The sequence below is a fragment of the Heptranchias perlo genome, unplaced genomic scaffold (assembly GCF_035084215.1).
Source record: "Heptranchias perlo isolate sHepPer1 unplaced genomic scaffold, sHepPer1.hap1 HAP1_SCAFFOLD_263, whole genome shotgun sequence".
NCBI classification, from domain to species: domain Eukaryota; kingdom Metazoa; phylum Chordata; class Chondrichthyes; order Hexanchiformes; family Hexanchidae; genus Heptranchias; species Heptranchias perlo.
In genome coordinates, this window is record NW_027139275.1 from 353763 (window position 1) to 374051 (window position 20289).

General features: G+C 45.4%; 3 non-coding genes across 3 annotated transcripts; 1 reads left to right on the forward strand and 2 right to left on the reverse strand.

Moving 5' to 3' along the window:
* Positions 1-608: 608 nt before the first annotated feature.
* On the reverse strand, positions 609-700 carry trnar-ucu (transfer RNA arginine (anticodon UCU)). The gene is given in 2 exon segments: positions 609-644; positions 664-700. It is a non-coding gene; the product is annotated as a tRNA-Arg (tRNA).
* A 2627-nt stretch (positions 701-3327) lies between these two features.
* Positions 3328-3400, forward strand: trnac-aca (transfer RNA cysteine (anticodon ACA)). The gene has a single exon. It is a non-coding gene; the product is annotated as a tRNA-Cys (tRNA).
* A 12222-nt stretch (positions 3401-15622) lies between these two features.
* Positions 15623-15694, reverse strand: trnaw-cca (transfer RNA tryptophan (anticodon CCA)). Its single transcript has one exon. It is a non-coding gene; the product is annotated as a tRNA-Trp (tRNA).
* Between the last annotated feature and the right edge of the window lie 4595 nt (positions 15695-20289).

Genomic DNA, 20289 nt, shown 5'->3' on the forward strand with positions numbered 1-20289 from the left:
TTTCGACCGGAGTTGAAGGTACATTTGGTGTGTTCCAAAATGCATCTACTTATCTGAATTGCCATGTGGTTCCTCCGGATTACGCTGTTGCAAAGCAGATGAGATGTTCAGTATTACTTGTTTACAGGAGGGAAGCTGCGGTTTTGGAGACACAAACTATGATTTTGAACCATCCACAAATCGTGGGATTTAACTGGAGCTTTAAACCAGCGCCTTCGACCGCTCAGCCAGGATACTTTCCATCCTGCACTTCAGGAGCTAGTTTTACAGGAATAGAATTACTACAAGCAAGAATTCTACCCCTCCAGCACCAATGCTCACACGGCAGCAGGATGCATGTGTCCAGTGAGAAACCTGTCTGAAGGAACATTCAGTCTGACAGAGCCGGAAGTCCAGCAGATTGACTTTCGGTCTGAGCAGATGATGAGTCTCCTCCTTGGGAGAGTTTCGCCAATCCAGCTCGGAGTGGATTAAGATTCATAAATCCGGGTGTGACTGGAGCCACTTGTGTAAGATGAAGTGTCGGGGGCAGTTTCACATCCTTGACGGACATTCATGATCCTGCTGCAAAATTTCACTTCCCAGCTCCCGATCCGTGAACTAAAACCCAACTCTGGTGGGACTCGAACCCACAACCTTTGAATGTCCCCTCCGATTATTAAGTAGAAGTCCAACACGCTGTCCATTGCGCCACAGAGTCAGTTATGCAATGTGCGGGAGAGCGGGGATCCTGTGCTGTGGTTGAGGCGGTCAGGCTGCTCCTGCTTCCGCCTCTCACATTCCGAGAGCCGCGGCGGCAGTCTGCACCGATCGCCCTCCAATGGATCCGGCTCCAGCCGCTTGTTGTGGGCCTGGTGCAAGAACAGTCGCGTCTGACTCCACATCAGAAGGCTGCGTGTTTTGAACCAGGTTGAAATCACAGCATTTTCACTGTGTCTCAGGGTCCTGCCGACTGATTTTAGATCGGGACAGTGTTTTAGCGATGGGATGTTCAGTGTTTGTGCAACAATATCAAAATTAAATTTGACACATTAATGAGCTTTTTTTCTGTTACTTTCTATTTACACCCTCTCCAGTTTTATGTAGAAACAGTTAACAATGTTTAAGGGATGTGGTGTGCAGTGTTTGTGGAATCAGTGTAATTAAATTTGATACTTTCATCTGTTCCTTCTCCAACCCAGACCCTTATCATTAGATTTGTACCTTCACCCTGTTTAAAATAGGTTACTCAGTGATAGAAATAAATCAGTAACAACCCCGAAACCTCAGCGGGTATATTTGTTCCAATGCTTTGTGATGGTCTCGATTTCCATTCAAATTTTCAATCAGCAATTCCCAACGGGTGTTTTGGGTTTGACAAACTAATTTAAGTTCTTGACTGGTTCCTGGAAATGATCCAGTGGGGATTTCCTTACCGGTACAGATATAGAAATAAATACATTCCATCATTTCACAAATATCAGTTGCATAAATAAATATATCGCGATATCCAACATGGAAAAGCAGCTCTTCATGTTCATAAAAAAACTTCCACATTTTATTGTATTAATCCTCTCACATTTCAATGTAGAACATATATTCAGAGCATCCCTCTAAACTTAAAGAATGGTGAAACAATTGCAGATTTTACAAACGAATAACACGCTCTCGTATAAGTAAGATTAATCCCTACTTTGTGAAAGTTGTATTCTAATTGCCTTTATGATGTTACGAAAAATATTTCTCGATGTACGTCCCTAACTTAATGGAGAAACTAAGATAAAAACCAAAAGGATTTTTCAAAAACTATTTGGGGCGATATGATCAGTTCCCCTTCTCCTTTCTTTACTTGTTACCTTTTGCTAATTGTTCATCTTGATCCGTTTGCTTCATTTTTTCCTCAGGCATTTATGTTGAATTTTCTATCTGTTAACGTTCTTAAATATTTGATTTGTTTGTTCCCTACATCTTGAATTGTGAATTGTTGATCTCCATGTAAAAGTCTGAAGCAGAAATGTGTTTATATTCAGGCGTGACTCTGAAGTGTGAGACCGAGAGGTGATGCCGGATGTGTGACCGAGAGAACAACTGCAGGAGGCGGCACTGTCCGTGACCTAACATACCCCGTGCGCATTGCTCATGGTGGGTCGGATGACAATGTTTTATATTGACTGAACGGCTATGTATACAACACACAACGGATTTTACTGCTGCTTTAACTCCACAAAGTATAATCACCATAAATGACCAAAGTCTCAGATCAGTTAGAATTGAATTACTGTTGGTGAGGGGAGTTTGTACATTGGAAGGAGTTTATATATTTACAGCTCCAGGTAAACCTGCAAACCTCCCTCACCTGTAGGTTACGTCACCATGAGGTTTCGACCTTTCTTTCCGCTTCTGGACTTCTGAAGTGTGATTGAACCTGACCAAAAGTTTCCTATAATTAGTGAGGAAGGAAGGTATCAGTGTAAATGGGAGATATAAACGTGGATGTTTCACTGGGTACCATGGGAACCAGATACACTGCTCATTCCAGTTATTGGTCCAGCAGGAAACAGAAATCATTCTCTTCAACTGTACTCGCCCGAAGGAAAAGGAAACAGTTCTTTGTTTTAGCTTCTTCTGTTGGTTTACGTTCACTCACCGAGAAAGTGACAGAGAGACTGAGAGATTGGATTGGCTTTTTCACTTTATAATCCATTATACTTTGTACTTATTGTTAGAGACGGTTCCATCCCAACAATCCTGTGCCTGACCTTCTCATTGATACTAAGATGTGTTCAAAATGAGTTTCAACCAATTTTACAAAAGCTGAACAGCGAAAACTGCTCCGAAACCAGCTTCGCTTCGCAACTCTTCATGGAGATTCGGTTGCTGGTTGTCAGTAAAGAAGTTTGTACAATCAGCCCTCTGGAGCAATATCCTCAAAAGGTGTTTCGGACACATTGTGAGAGGTCCGCCTGCACAGTGCAGGAACATACTGCAGATCTGGAATCCTTTCCTTGTTGGCTCCGGAACTAATACAAATACCGCTCTGTGTTATTTTGTTGCTTAATTCACAAATTGGGTAAATATCACAAAAGGCCCCTACCAAACGGGCACTTTGAGCAGCTCAGCCACGGAGCCAAATCAAACTGCAACTTCACCACCTCCTCTCACTGATACCTGTCAGATACCCGCCACTGTCTGGTGGAGTTTGAGGCCGTTTGGTACATTTCTATATCTCTTGTCTATTTCGCTGTGTTCACCGACACTGTCTGCATCTCTCGCTGTGTTTATCTCTCTGTGTCAATCTTTGGGTTGATTCTGAATGAAAAATGAAATAAAACAGATTAGTCATCGGCTGGACCAGTGGCGCAATGGATAACGCGTCTGACTACAGATCAGAAGATTGTAGGTTCGACTCCTACCTGGCTCGAACTTATGCAATTTTCCCTCTGACACTGGGGAACTGAGAATCAAATTTCATAATAACATATTGTTTATGGTGAATCAGCGAAGAAAACATTCCATTTTCAATGATTTCGGTTCAGTTATGTATAGAATGAAACTGTGACCACAACGTGTTTGCAATAAGCCGCCTTTTAAGTTGATGTCCGGCTCGCTAACATTACAGCACGAGGTGTGGGCACCGCACTGATAACCTTCAGGTGTATCCGGGCCTTTCAGACACTTCGTGTGACACAAGAGCTTTCCAATCCCCGCCAGCTCCTGGACACCGAGACTTCCGTTCGAAGCAGCATTCACCGGCAGGACCGCTATTCCGCTCCCTTTGCCGGTCTGCATAAAATCCGATGCTAAAATTACAAAGTAGGACGGACAGTATCTGGAAAACAGTTCAACTTTCAGTGTTCAGACTTTGGTGAGAGCTGTGAACAGGACTTTGAGTAAATATAAATTGAGTGTGGATTAGGAGTGCGCTGTTCTGTTATAAACTGTGGGTGTGTATATATGAGTGTGATGTTTATACATGAACTGTGGGTGTGTATATATGAGTGTGATATTTATATATGAACTGTGGGTGTGTATATATGAGTGTGATGTTTATATATGAAATGTGGGTGTGTATATATGAGTGTGATGTTTATATATGAACTGTGGGTGTGTATATATCAGTGTGATGTTTATATATGAACTGTGGGTGTGTATATATGAGTGTGATGTTTATATATGAACTGTGGGTGTGTATATATCAGTGTGATGTTTATATATGAACTGTGGGTGTGTATATATGAGTGTGATGTTTATATATGAACTGTGGGTGTGTATATATGAGTGTGATGTTTATATATGAACTGTGGGTGTGTATATATGAGTGTGATGTTTATATATGAAATGTGGGTGTGTATATATGAGTGTGATGTTTATATATGAACTGTGGGTGTGTATATATGAGTGTGATGTTTATATATGAACTGTGGGTGTGTATATATGAGTGCGATGTTTATATATGAACTGAGGGTGTGAATATATGAGTGCGATGTTTATATATGAACTGTGGGTGTGTATATATGAGTGTGATGTTTATATATGAACTGTGGGTGTGTATACATGAGTGTGATGTTTATATATGAACTGTGGGTGTGTATATATGAGTGTGATGTTTATATATGAACTGTGGGTGTGTATATATGAGTGTGATGTTTATATATGAACTGTGGGTGTGTATATATGAGTGCGATGTTTATATATGAACTGTGGGTGTGTATATATGAGTGTGATGTTTATATATGAACTGTGGGTGTGTATACATGAGTGTGATGTTTATATATGAACTGTGGGTGTGTATATATGAGTGTGATGTTTATATATGAACTGTGGGTGTGTATATATGAGTGTGATGTTTATATATGAACTGTGGGTGTGTATATATGAGTGCGATGTTTATATATGAACTGTGGGTGTGTATATATGAGTGCGATGTTTATATATGAACTGTGGGTGTGTATATATGAGTGTGATGTTTATATATGAACTGTGGGTGTGTATATATGAGTGTGATGTTTATATATGAACTGTGGGGTGTATATATGAGTGCGATGTTTATCCGTGAAGTGCGGATTGACCGGGAGGGGCAATTCCTCCTGGGGTTTTATTTTCTTCCAACATAATGACACAAAGTTCAATTTGCAGTGGGACGGTAATCGCTCAGTTGGGAGGGCGTTAGAATAAAGATCTAAAGATCTCGGGTTTCACAAGTTTGAGTTATTTTGTTTCTGCCTCTTTGAATCCCAGAATCATTGAATGGTGACAGCACGGAGGGAGACCGTTCGGCACGTCGAGTCCGTGCTAGCCCTCTGCAAGAGCAATCCAGCTTGTCACACCGCCCCCCCTCCCCCAGTTTACCCGTAGCCCTGCATTTTTTTCCCTTCAAGTACTTATCCAATTCCCTTTTGAAAGCCACGATTGAATCTGCCTACAGCACTCACTTAGGCAGTGAATTCCAGATCTTAACCACTCGCTGTGTAAAAGCGTTTTTCCTCATGTTGACTTTGATTCTTTTGCAATCACCATAAATCTTTGTCCTCTGGTTGTTGACCCTTCCGCCCATGGGAGCAGTTTCTCTCGATCCACTCTGTCTAGAATCTTCATGTTTTTAAAAACATCGACGAAATATCCTCTCAACATTCTCTGCTCTAAGGAGAACAACCCCAGCTTCTCCAGTCTATCCACGTAACTGAAGTCCTTCATTCCTGGAACCTTTCTAATAAATCTGTTCTGCACCTTCTCAAAGGCCTTCACATCCTTCCTAAAGTGCGGTGCCAAGAACTGGACACAATACTGCAGTTGTGGCCGAACAAGTGTTTTATAAAGGTTCATCATAACTTCCTTCCTTATGTACTCTATGCCTCTATTTGTAAAGCCCGCGATCCTGTATGCTTCTTTAACCGCTTTCTCAATCTGCCCGGCCATCTTTAAAGATTTGTTCACATGAACCCCCAGATTTCTCGGTTCCTGCAGCTCCTTTCGAATTGTGCCCTTCAGTTTATTTCTCCTCTCCTCGTTCTTCCACCAAAATGTATCGCTTCGCACTTCTTTGCGTTAAATTTCATCTGCCATGTTTCTGCCCATTCCACCAACCTGTCTTTGTCCTGTCACTCTCCTCCTCACTGTTGTTGGACTGGAAAAATACGCTTGTGAACACAGATCCAAAACCTCCAGCCTCCCCTCACCTAACCTAATATATATATAATAAAGAATGATTAGCCACTCCTATCCTCACAAAAATTCGATAGTTAAATCGCACATGTCGCATTTAGGTAGCAGCAAAGCATGATGGGATACTTGACCATTATGGGAGCAGTTCGTAACCCACACTGTAAAAGCTGACAAAGGCAGGTTTGTTGGATTTATGGCCACCCCCTCGATTATCTCCAGAGCACACTAAGGAATGTTTACTCAAGGACATTGTTTATCCTAACTAACTCACTTGGGATGATTAAGGGAGAAGCGGTGGATATCTCCAAGGTCACCCCAGCACAAAAGGGAGTGAGGGATGAGCTGCTCAGGACTTGTGAAGACCCCCGACCAGTCTCAATGTTTGGGACTTAACTGTTTACTGATAAGGGTCCTCCTCAGGAATGTGAGATGTTTAAAGTCATGGGACGATCCAAGGTAGCCCCTGACAAGTGAGTGGCAGACTATACCACCCAATGAAACCCACTGTAGTTATGTAAACATGTACCCTCACCGTTCACAGCAGGTGGGTGTTGCTTATTGAAAGGTATAAACATGCTTGTAGTGCTGATGTTCCTTTGAGAGTTAGTCACGAGCTTGAGGAAGCTGACCACTCTCCCTTTGTGCACAAAGTTTTCTAATAAACTTTAACTTTGTCAGCAGTTCAGTCTCCGTCTGGTTTTGCTCCAAAAATTCGAGTCTAACAGTTGGTGTCAGAAGTGGGATACTGCGCTGCAGGTAGGCGAACGGATCCTGTATTGGAGGGTACGTGGTATAGTGAAACAGGATAGCCCTGTACTCCAGATGGGGGGTGCCCCTGCATAAAGCCCTCGAGGGTGAGGCCGGTAGCCTCTGGTAGGGGCTCGGCTCATTATTGGAGACAGGATTGGCAGTGGCACTTGCCGCAGTATTAAAATTATCCACGTAGTAAAATTCCTCACGGAGACCACGGATTGACGGAATTGACTAGACCTGTAGGTATATAAGATATAGTGTAAGTGTTTGTTTGCTTAGAGTATAAGTTTATGCCGCTATTCCGATACAGTATAAGGTTGGATTTTGAGAGTCACGTGGTGATCGACACGGACAAGGGTGGTGGTTTATCTCAAACACCGAGCCTGAGCCTGAATTAAGAGGACCAAGTCCCACGTGACGGCCAGGATTAAGTAGGCGAAGGGAACGACAACCACCACAGGATCGTGATCCGGGGACCAGTGAGTGTGTATAAATTAGACTATAAGGTGATACGTTTGTGCGGATTAAAGTATAAGATTAGAGTAAAATAAATTAAAGTATAAGATAGAGCATAAGGATATACGTAATGATTGACATGAGTAACGAGGGGAAACCCCTTCCTCCGGACGTCCCGGCTCTGCCCACCAGTGTCTCTGTTGTAAAACGAGTCCAAGAGGCTAATTTAAAATATCAAAGTGAAATGATCAGGAACGGATGGAAGGAAACGAGTCCAGTCGTCGATCAAATAGAGTGGTGGGCGGGACACAAGGCTGCGAAACAAATTAATTATGGCACCGTTCTGCTCGCTAGTTGGGCAGATCAGACAGGATATTTAATCGTGGACAAATGGGGGAGACCGTCTCCTCCACAGGACTTTTTGAGATCTGTACAAGAGGTTAAAGTTCGAGTTTTCAGTCTGTTGGATCTGGAAGCGCCAGCAACGGAGGAGTTAGACGATTTAAAGGTTTGGGGGGGGGGGGATTGTTAAGGCAATGGAGGCTTAGCAGCACAAAATCCCGCAGACCGAGGGCCTGCCCGAATACAACCGTATCTGCCCTTCGGCACCGGTACAACCTGGAAATGGGGAGCCGAAGTCCATGGCCCCTGTCCGAGTAAACCCAGCCGGAGGGGCAGCAAATGGGGAAATGGGAGGCATGGGCATAATGGGGGAATCTCAGCCTTTTACACCACAGGAGAGATCCAGCCTGATCCTTCTCATTACTGACCTGAAGTGATATAATCCCAATGTCGATGTATGGGCAAAGATACAAAGCGCCGCCCGACATTTTAATCTGTCCATGTAGGACATAAAATATATCATTGAGGTTAAGTGCCCCTCCGCTGTCCATGGGGCATTGCCCCCTTGGGATTTGCAGGTCCCAGCTACTATGGTCGAGTATGACACCCAATTTGAAGCTCTAAAGACCTGGGTTCAAGATGGATTGGGTAACGGCACTGCCACCTGGACAGAACTCACGGCCCCACGACAAAACCCGGGGGAAGACCCCAGTGCGTATATTGACCGGATAATTGAACGGTATGAACATTGGGGACTGAATATACAAATCCATCCTTGGATTAGATGAATTTCACATGTATTAGTCGTAGTGCAGTTTGTTGTAATGTGCTTCTTGATTTTCATGGCATGTAATAAATGTAAGCAGAGGATGAAGGGTTTGGCAAAGGTAGTAAAACAGAGCCTGGGTGAGAATGTCCCCATTGTCTCTGTGATTTCAACTAAGAAAACATCTTAATGGTACCGGGACTAGCACCCGCTGGGGTAAGGTGCATGTAAAAGGGGAGACAATCATAGTTTGATAGGATTATCAGATGCTCTGCCTCTCTTCCACCCGGACTGGTGGCCAACACGAAGGGAACCTGGTTAAGATGAGGTCCAGCATCTTGCATATGTAAATATCCAGGGGATGCCTAGGTGCTTGCAAGAGGGCAACACTGAGCGGGGCATACCTATGGGCAACCATGGGTGACAGATAAAGGTTGGATATCTTGGGCTTAGCCAAGAGCCCAAGGGGGGATATTGTAGGGATAAAATTTGGATTAAGGGCTGTAAAGGGGTGGGCCCCAATTCACTGGTATAAAACGGTCTGAAAGGTACCATTCAGTCTAGTTAGGCTGGAAACAAAACACAAAGCACCATGGGATACTTGACTATGTTAGCCCTTTTCAAACTAACATGGATAGGTTTAGCTGACCAAGGACATTCCCAGCTTACTTGGGAAATGTTTAGAAGGAGTCTGTATCTGAGAAGAGATAAGAGTACAAAGGCGGATTGATGAAACATCTGCTGATGGCATGGGAAAGAAGTCAGTTTGGCTGCATAACTCAATAAAACTTTGTATTCCAGCAGACCATGTTCCCACTGAAGATCCCTCCCGATAGTGATAACAAGGGGAAGAGATAGCTCAAGAATGCGAAGTTAGAGTGAAGCTTCTGCAGCCCATCAGCTTCTCACAGGGAGGTATTCGAGTTCAAAGGGCAGGCCTAGTAGTTGATTGATTGATTAACCCTATAAACCAATGATGTGTTAATATTACCATGTCTACACCCCCATTAGTAATTAGTGGGTGTTGTCTAATAAACTGTATAAACTAAGTTGTATTGTCACTTTTCCTTCGAGAACGAGGTCTCCAGCTGGGGTGGCTGAGACTGTTCTCCTGTGTGCACTCGTAATAAACTATTGATCTGGGTAACACCTGAGTCTGTTAGTTCTGTTTTACCTTCCGGATTTTCCTCGCTTACGGTTTGGTGTCAGAAGAGGGCTCCTAGGGTTGGTACTAATAATACCCGGTGATGGCACCCGGGGAAGGGAGTTCCCCTAATCCCTGAAAGAAAACCTTTCAGCTCTCTTGTTTTTCCAGGACCAAGGTCAGAAGATCGAGTCAATTGTTTCGGGTGTTACGTATCTCTCTCTCTTCCTTACAGGTACACGGGCCGGCCCCGGTACTGTCACCACTACCGGACATATCGACTCTCCAACGCTCCATGCTATTGGTCACCCAGACTGGAATATAACTAACCTCGTCCCGGACACGCCTCTTAAATTTCAGAGCGCTGAGAACAGCTGAGAGGAGCCGAGCCGAGCGGAGGGAGCGTCCGATAAAAGGCGGGATTTCAGAGCGCTGAGAGGAGCCGAGCCGAGCGGAGGGAGCGTCCGATAAAAGGCGGGATTTCAGAGCGCTGAGAACAGCTGAGAGGAGCCGAGCGGAGGGAGCGTCCGATAAAAGGCGGGATTTCAGAGCGCTGAGAACAGCTGAGAGGAGCCGAGCCGAGCGGAGGGAGCGTCCGATAAAAGGCGGGATTTCAGAGCGCTGAGAACAGCTGAGAGGAGCCGAGCCGAGCGGAGGGAGCGTCCGATAAAAGGCGGGATTTCAGAGCGCTGAGAACAGCTGAGAGGAGCCGAGCCGAGCGGAGGGAGCGTCCGATAAAAGGCGGGATTTCAGAGCGCTGAGAACAGCTGAGAGGAGCCGAGCCGAGCGGAGGGAGCGTCCGATAAAAGGCGGGATTTCAGAGCGCTGAGAGGAGCCGAGCGGAGGGAGCGTCCGATAAAAGGCGGGATTTCAGAGCGCTGAGAACAGCTGAGAGGAGCCGAGCGGAGCGGAGGGAGCGTCCGATAAAAGGCGGGATTTCAGAGCGCTGAGAGGAGCCGAGCGGAGGGAGCGTCCGATAAAAGGCGGGATTTCAGAGCGCTGAGAACAGCTGAGAGGAGCCGAGCGGAGCGGAGGGAGCGTCCGATAAAAGGCGGGATTTCAGAGCGCTGAGAGGAGCCGAGCGGAGGGAGCGTCCGATAAAAGGCGGGATTTCAGAGCGCTGAGAACAGCTGAGAGGAGCCGAGCCGAGCGGAGGGAGCGTCCGATAAAAGGCGGGATTTCAGAGCGCTGAGAACAGCTGAGAGGAGCCGAGCCGAGCGGAGGGAGCGTCCGATAAAAGGCGGGATTTCAGAGCGCTGAGAGGAGCCGAGCGGAGCTGCGACCGAGTTCGAAGTGACGTCAGAAATCAGATCGGGACGCGACACAGGGGAGGCACCTGATTGGTGAGTAGGTTCAGGTGAGTATTTCTACTTATCGACAGTAACTGAAGTAAAAGGAAAGGGAAGGTCTGCAGGTCTTATAGGAAGTAACGTTTATTTTTTAGTGAATCAAGGTCCCTAGTGTAGTTAACATTCTCTAAATTGAGAACAATTTAAAGGAGTAAACTCCTTAAAGGGAGTGGTAAGTAGTTTTTCTTTCCTTTTTTTTTCTCTTGACATTGTAGTTGTTCTTAAGCTAATTTAAGGGTTAAGTCATGGCAGGAGATCCCAGCGCCGTGTCATGTTCCTCTTGTGGGATGTGGGAATTCAGGGCTCCTTCCTGTATCCCTGATTCCTTCACCTGCGGGAAGTGTGTCCAGCTGCAGCTATTGTTTGACCGCTTGACGGCTCTGGAGCTGCGGATGGACTCACTTTGGAGCATCCGCGATGCTGAGAAAGTCGTGGATAGCACGTTCAGTGAGTTGGTCACACCGCAGATAAAAATTACTGAGGGAGATAGTGAATGGGTGACCAACAGACAGAGGAAGAGTAGGAAGGCAGTGCAGGGGTCCCCTGCGGTCATCTCCCTCCAAAACAGGTATACCGTTTTGGATACTGTTGGCGGAGATGGCTCACCAGGGGAAGGTGGCAGTGGCCAGGTTCATGGCACCGTGGCTGGCTCTGCTGCACAGGAGGGCAGGAAAAAGAGTGGCAGAGCTATAGTGATAGGGGACTCGATTGTAAGGGGAATAGACAGGCGTTTCTGCGGACGCAACCGAGACTCCAGGATGGTATGTTGCCTCCCTGGTGCAAGGGTCAAGGATGTCTCGGAGCGGCTGCAGGACATTCTGGAGGGGGAGGGTGAACAGCCAGTTGTCGTGGTGCATATAGGCACCAACGATATAGGTAAAAAACAGGATGAGGTCCTACAAGCTGAATTTAGGGAGTTAGGAGTTAAACTAAAGAGTAGGACCTCAAAGGTAGTAATCTCAGGATTGCTACCAGTGCCACGGGCTAGTCAGAGTAGGAATGACAGGATAGCTAAGATGAATACGTGGCTTGAGAGATGGTGCAAGAGGGAGGGATTCAAATTCCTGGGCCATTGGAACCGGTTCTGGGGGAGGTGGGACCAGTACAAATTGGACGGTCTGCATCTGGGCAGGACTGGAACCAATGTCCTAGGGGGAGTGTTTGCTAGTGCTGTTGGGGAGGGTTTAAACTAATGTGGCAGGGGGATGGGAACCGATGCAGGAAGTCAGTGGGAAATAAAGTGGTGACAGAAACAAAAGGCAGTAAGGGAGAGTGTACAGAACATGACCGGACAGATGGTCTGAGAAAGCAGGGCAAAGACCAAGGGAAGACTAGATTAAACTGCATTTATTTCAATGCAAGAAGTCTGATGGGCAAGGCAGATGAACTCAGGGCATGGATGGGTACATGGGACTGGGATGTTATAGCTATTACTGAAACATGGCTAAGAGAGGGGCAGGACTGGCAGCTCAATGTTCCAGGGTACAGATGCTATAGGAAAGATAGAGCAGGAGGTAAGAGAGGAGGGGGAGTTGCGTTCTTGATTAGGGAGAACATCACGGCAGTAGTGAGAGGGGATATATCCGAGGGTTCGCCCACTGAGTCCATATGGGTAGAACTGAAAAATAAGAAGGGAGAGATCACTTTGATAGGATTGTACTACAGACCCCCAAATAGTCAACGGGAAATTGAGGAGCAAATATGTAAGGAGATTACAGACAGCTGCAAGAAAAATAGGGTGGTAATAGTAGGGGACTTTAACTTTCCCAACATTGACTGGGACAGCCATAGCATTAGGGGCTTGGATGGAGAGAAATTTGTTGAGTGTATTCAGGAGGAATTTCTCATTCAGTATGTGGATGGCCCGACTAGAGAGGGGGCAAAACTTGACCTCCTCTTGGGAAATAAGGAAGGGCAGGTGACAGAAGTGTTAGTGAGGGATCACTTTGGGACCAGTGATCATAATTCTATTAGTTTTAAGATAGCTATGGAGAAGGATAGGTCTGGCCCAAAAGTTAAAATTCTAAATTGGGGAAAGGCCAATTTTGATGGTATTAGACAGGAACTTTCAGAAGTTGATTGGGAGAGTCTGTTGGCAGGCAAAGGGACGTCTGGTAAGTGGGAGGCTTTCAAAAGTGTGTTAACCAGGGTTCAGTGTAAGCACATTCCTTATAAAGTGAAGGGCAAGGCTGGTAGAAGTAGGGAACCTTGGATGACTCGGGAGATTGAGGCACTAGTCAAAAATAAGAAGGAGGCATATGACATGCATAGGCAGCTGGGATCAAGTGGATCCCTTGAAGAGTATAGAGATTGCCGGAGTAGAGTTAAGAGAGAAATCAGGAGGGCAAAAAGGGGATATGAGATTGCTTTGGCAGATCAGGCAAAGGTGAATCCAAAGAGCTTCTACAAATACATAAAGGGCAAAAGGGTAACTAGGGAGAGAGTAGGGCCTCTTAAGGATCAACAAGGTCATCTATGTGCGGAACCACAAGAGATGGGTGAGATCCTGAATGAATATTTCACATCGGTATTTACGGTTGAGAAAGGCATGGATGTTAGGGAACTTGGGGAAATAAATAGTGATGTCTTGAGGAGTGTACATATTACAGAGAGGGAGGTGCTGGAAGTCTTAACGCGCATCAAGGTAGATAAATCTCCGGGACCTGATGAAATGTATCCCAGGACGTTATGGGAGGTTAGGGAGGAAATTGCGGGTCCCCTAGCAGAGATATTTGAATCATCCACCGCTACAGGTGAGGTGCCTGAAGATTGGAGGGTAGCAAATGTTGTGCCTTTGTTTAAGAAGGGCGGCAGGGAAAAGCCTGGGAACTACAGACCAGTGAGCCTGACATCTGTAGTGTGTAAGTTGTTAGAGGGTATTCTGAGGGACAGAATCTACAGGCATTTGGAGAGGCAGGGACTAATTAGGAACAGTCAGCATGGTTTTGTGAGAGGAAAATCATGTCTCACGAATTTGATTGAGTTTTTTGAAGGGGTAACCAAGAAGATAGATGAGGGCTGTGCAGTAGACGTGGTCTACATGGACTTCAGCAAAGCATTTGACAAGGTACCGCATGGTAGGTTGTTACATAAGGTTAAATCTCATGGGATCCAAGGTGAGGTAGCCAATTGGATACAAAATTGGCTTGACGACAGAAGACAGAGGGTGGTTGTCGAGGGTTTTTTTTCAAACTGGATGCCTGTGTCCAGCGGTGTGCCTCAGGGATCGGTGCTGGGTCCGCTGTTATTTGTTATTTATATTAATGATTTGGATGAGAATTTAGGAGGCATGGTTAGTAAGTTTGCAGATGACACCAAGATTGGTGGCATTGTGGACAGTGAAGAAGGTTATCTAGGATTGCAACGGGATCTTGATAAATTGGGCCAGTGGGCCGATGAATGGCAGATGGAGTTTAATTTAGATAAATGTGAGGTGATGCATTTTGGTAGATCGAATCGGGCCAGGACCTACTCCGTTAATGGTAGGGCGTTGGGGAGAGTTATAGAACAAAGAGATCTAGGAGTACAGATTCATAGCTCCTTGAAAGTGGAGTCACAGGTGGATAGGGTGGTGAAGAAGGCATTCAGCATGCTTGGTTTCATTGGTCAGAACATTGAATGCAGGAGTTGGGATGTCTTGTTGAAGTTGTACAGGGCATTGGTGAGGCCACACTTGGAGTACTGTGTACAGTTCTGGTCACCCTATTATAGAAAGGATATTATTAAACGAGAAAGAGTGCAGAAAAGATTTACTAGGATGCTACCGGGACTTGATGGTTTGACTTACAGGGAGAGGTTAGACAGACTGGGACTTTATTCCCTGGAGAGTAGGAGGTTAAGGGGTGATCTTATAGAAGTCTATAAAATAATGAGGGGCATAGATAAGGTCGATAGTCAAAATCTTTTCCCAAAGGTAGGGGAGTCTATAACGAGGGGGCACAGATTTAAGGTGAGAGGGGAGAGATACAAAAGGATCCAGAGGGGCAATTTTTTCACTCAAAGGGTGGTGAGTGTCTGGAACGAGCTGCCAGAGGCAGTAGTAGAGGCGGGTACAATTTTGTCTTTTAAAAAGCATTTGGACAGTTACATGGGGAAGATGGGTATCGAGGGATATGGGCCAAGTGCAGGCAATTGGGACTAGCTTAGTGGTATAAACTGGGCGACATGGACATGTTGGGCCGAAGGGCCTGTTTCCATGTTGTAACTTCTATGATTCTATGAGATTTGATAGAAGTGTTCAAAGTCATGAAGGGTTCAGATAAAGTTAATAAAGAGAAGCTGTTCCCATTGGCGGAAGTGTCGAGAACCAGAGGACACAGATTTGAGGTGATTGCAAAAGAACCAAAGGCGACATTTTTTACGCAGCGACGAGTTATGATCTGGAATGCGCTGCCTGAAAGGGCGGTGGAAGCAGATTCAATCGTGGCTTTCAAAAAGGAATTTGATAAATACTTGAAGGGGAAAATGCAGAGCCCCGGGGAAAGGGACGGGGAATGGGACTAATGGGATTGGTCTTACAAAAGGCAGGTAAGGGATTGATGGGTTGAATGGCCTCCTTCTGTGGTGTGTTCATTCTATGATAAATATTATTTTACACACAGTGAACAGACCATCCCTGAAAGACTGCCCCGCGATAAAACAGAGCGACACTGAAACGTTGTGAAAATGCAATGACCCCGACGTGATTCGAACACGCATCCTTCTGATCTGGAGTCAGACGCGCTACCGTTGCGCCACGAGGTCGACAGAAAGCAGCTGGAGCCTGATCCATAGGAGGGAGATCGGTACCGACCGCCACAGGGACTCGAAGAGGCGGAAGCAGCAGCAGCAACACCGCAGGAGCCCCGCTCTCCAATCCAGCCGTTCCCAGCGGAGAGCTTTCAGTCCCGGCCTGAGCCCTGTCTGGGAGCCGCCTGCCATTCAGTCTTTATAGAACGGGACCGATCCAGTTTCAGCTCACACACAAGCTCAGGAATCCCACTCCTGACAGATTCACTTATTTAAACCTTGTTTAGATTCAGTGAATTGGGATTTAATTCAATCCTCATCTGTCCGCCGCTCTGTCAGTTCAGGACTTTATTTAAACCGATACTTGGAGCTCTGTTTTACAGGGTGCCGGATGTTAAAGCATTTCTCAGTCCCACCACGAACACTTTTTGCTGCTAACTTTTGCTTTATACAAAGTTCCCAGGAACGAGGGAATTTCTCCTGGGTACTGAGTTCGAGTTAAGGAACAATAGAGATGCGATTACACTACTTGGTGTATTCTCTCGGCCACCAGCTGGTGGGACGGATATAGAGGAGCAAATTTGCAGGGAAATTACAGAGAGGTGCAAAAGCCATAGAGTAGTGATAACAGGGGATTTCAACTATCCTAATATAGACTGGGATAACAATAATATAAGGCGCAAAGAAGGGGAAGAATGTTTGAAATGTGTTCAGGATAACTTTCTCGACCAGTATGTTTCTGGCCCACTGAGGAAGGAGGCATTGCTGGACTTGGTTCAAGGGAATGAGGCGGGCCAAGTGGAGCAAGTGTCAGTGGGGGAGCATTTAGGGAGCAGCGATCAGTATCATAAGGATTAGAATAGCTATGGAAATGGACACTGTCCACTCTAAAGTAAAAGTATTCAATTGGAGGAGGGTCAATTTCAGTGGGATGTGAACAGATCTGGCCCCGGTAAATTGGAATTAAAGATTGTCAGGCAAAACTATAATTGGACAGTGGGCGCCTTTTAAAAAGATGATTCAGGTATAGAGAAGGTACATTCCAACGAGGTAGAAAGATCGGGCAACTAAAGCCAGAACTCCCTGGATAATAAGAGAGATAGAGAGTAAGATGAAGCGGGAAACATAAAAGGGAATCAAAAAGTCTTCTACAGACATGTTAACAATAAACGGGTAGTAAGAGGAGGGGTGGGGACGATTAGGGACCATAAAGGAGATCTACTCACGGAGGCAGTGGGCCTGGCCTGAGGTACTAAATGAGTTCTCGGCACCACACCTCAGGGAGGATATATTGGCCTTGGAGGGGGAGCAGTGCAGATTCACCAGAATGATACCGGGGCTAAAATGGTTAAATTATGCGGACAAGTTGCAGAGAAAAGGTTTGTATTTCCTTGTGTATAGAAGATGAAGTGTTGATGTATTCGAGTTGTTTAAGGTGATTAAATGAGCCAATGGTGTGTGTGTGAGCTGACAGACAGCTTGAAATCCCAATCCTCTCCACCACTGGGGACTGAGTCTTCCAACATACAGGGAATTTCACTCGTGCAAGTTTCACCCACATTTTCTGCTCTTCATTTCTCCGACCTGCTTGTTTGCGCTTTTCCCTTCAATTCAGGACTTACAGGAAAAACTCAATCCTGCCGTCAATCTTCGGGTCACATGGTGAGATTTCAAATAATTGAAATCGACCCTGATCACCCCCAATATCGTCACCTACACGTTTGACGAATGCAAAGCGGCTTCGATCGCGGTTTTACTGCACAACTCGTTCAAAGATACTGTCGGTAATTGGAGGGTCTTTCAAGTCATGACACGAACAGAACAGTTTGCACTGCCGTTTTCCGCAAGACGCTTCAGATTCATGGGGAATGATTTCGGTCTGGCGGTTAAATCCGTTCCCTCTTCACAAATCCGCCTTTGAACCCGGGACTTTTAGTATTTTTGATAACCGATACCAAACTGGTTTGTCCTGTATTTTATATTACTGTCTAAATATTACAGATAAGTAGAGCACTTGAGCTGTCACAGCTGTGACTTTGACTTTTCTCCCTCTCCTCTCGATCTCCCCGGCAACTGCCACTAACCACAATCTTCTCTCACACTTCATCATCAGGAAGTTCCGAGCCTCGGTTTTCAAATGAAATAACGCCCATCTCTCCAATCACCGACAGCCCAGAGAGAGTTTCTTAGTTTCAGCTCCCAATTTCCCCAAATCCTCAAAGTAGCATGAAAATAATTGTCCTTAAGTTAATAATAATAATATCATTAAAAGTTCTTATCGTCTGGGGTTTTTGTTTCAGATTCCACGGCATTTAAAGGTCACTGCGGATGTTTAACGAATCGCCTCTTGGTTGGAGGTTTCTGTGTGGGAAAGATCAGGAAGTGATAATTGAGAGACCGAGGATGAAGCTGTTTGATGGGAGCACTGGGGACACAGACCGTGCGCGGCTCCAGTGGAGCAATCGGTCAGCGCGCGTTATTTCTACAATAATTATACACTCGAGAAATGCTGGGGTTGTGAGCTCCAGCGCCATCTAAAGTAGTTGAACCTTCTAAATATTTTGACTGGAGTTCAAGGTACAACCGGTTCCATAACACATCGACTTCTTCATGTCCCCATGTGGGCACTGAGGCTCCTCTGCCCTCCCGTCTTGCAATAGCAGGTGAGAGTTTATTTGTTTATAGGAGGGAGAGGGGGCGATTGGCGAGAGCTGAAATGGTAAAGCGGCCGGCACGACATCTTTAAATCTAAAGAACCAAACACACAATTCTTCTTTCCGTGAAGCAGGAATTCATCGGTTTGAAGTGTCGTGTCGGGAAAATTCGGGAGGCAAATCTGCTGCCTGGTGTCACGGTGTAACGGGTGAAATTATTCAGCTTTCAATTGTTGATCGGCTGAAATGTCGAGAGGCCTTTTCCAGCTCCCGTGTGGAACAAGTTCAGCTTTTGAGCCATTGGGTAAAGTGTTTTTTTTATTGCTGCGAACGAATGACAAGAAATTTGGTACAAACAAGAAGAATTGTAAACTCACGAGTTCGCTGTCCATGTTTCTTACATCATGTTCAACAGAAACAAGGATTCTCCTCAACACGTTGCTGAAAATTGTATAAAAGAGATACTCACCCGAATTCAACATTGACAGGAATAATTCTGAGTCCCACCATGAATCTGTATGATGGAAACCAATCCAACAGCAAGCCTGAATAGCCCAGTCGGTAAAACATCAGACTTTTAAAACAGGGAGTGGTTTGAGGGTCCAGGGTTCAAGTCCCTGTTCAGGCTAAAAGTTTTGAAACAGCTGGCAAGTTCTGCTTTTCCAGCGGACCAACATCAGCGAAAGGAGCAAGAGTTGGCCATTCAGTCCCTCGAGCCTGCTCCACCATTTGATGAGGTCATCGCTGATCTTCGACCTCAACTCCACTTTCCCGACCTATCCCCATATCCCTTGAGTTCCTTCGTGTCCAAAAATCTATCTACCTCAGTTTTGAATCTATTCAATGGCTCAGCATCCACAGCCCTCTGGGGTAGAGAATTCCAATGGTTCACAACCCTCGCAGTGAAGAAATTATTCCTCATCTGTGTACCAAATGGCCGGCCCCTTATCTTGGAATTATAACCATTAGTTGTGGACTCTCCAGCTAGGGGAAACAGCATCCCAGCATTTACCCTGTCGAGCCCTCTAAGAATTTTACATGTTTCAATGAGATCACCTCATTATTGTAAACTGCAGAGAATATCGGCCCATACTGCTCAATCTCTCCTCACAGGACAAACCTCTCATCCCAGGAATCAATCCAGTGAATTTTTGTTGCACCCACTCTAAGGCAAGTGTATCGTTCCGCAGGTAAGGAGATCAAAACTGTACACAGTACTCCAGATGCGGTCTCACCAAAGCCCTATATAATTACGATGTGGAGATGCCGGTGATGGACTGGGGTGGACAAATGTAAGGAATCTTACAACACCAGGTTGTAGTCCAACAAATTTATTTTAAAATCACAAGCTTTCGGAGATTATCTCCTTCGTCTGACGAAGGAGATAATCTCCGAAAGCTTGTGATTTTAAAATAAATTTGTTGGACTATAACCTGGTGTTGTAAGATTCCCTATATAATTACAGCAAAACTTCCTTATCCTTGTTCTCCAACCACCTCGCAATAAAGGCCAACACACCATTTGCTTTCCTAATTGCTTGCTGCACCTGCATGTTAACTTTCTGTGATCCGTGTACAAGGACACACAAATCCCTCTGAATACCAACATTTCATACTCTCTCATCTTTTAAAAGATATTCTGCTTTTCTATTCTTCCTACCAAAGTGAATCACCTCACATTTCCCCACTTTATACTTCATTTACCAACTTCTCGCCCACTCACTTAACCAGTCTGTATCACTTTGCATCCTCTTTGCGTCCTCCTCACAGCTTACTTTCCCACCAATTTTCTCTCATCAGCAAACTTGGATACATTACACTCGGTCCCCTCATCTAAGTCATTAATATAGATTGTAAATATCTGAGGCCCAAGCACTGATCTTCACGGCAACCCACTGGTTACAACCTGCCAACCCCAAAATGACCTGTTTATTCCGACTTCCTGTTTTCTGTCCGT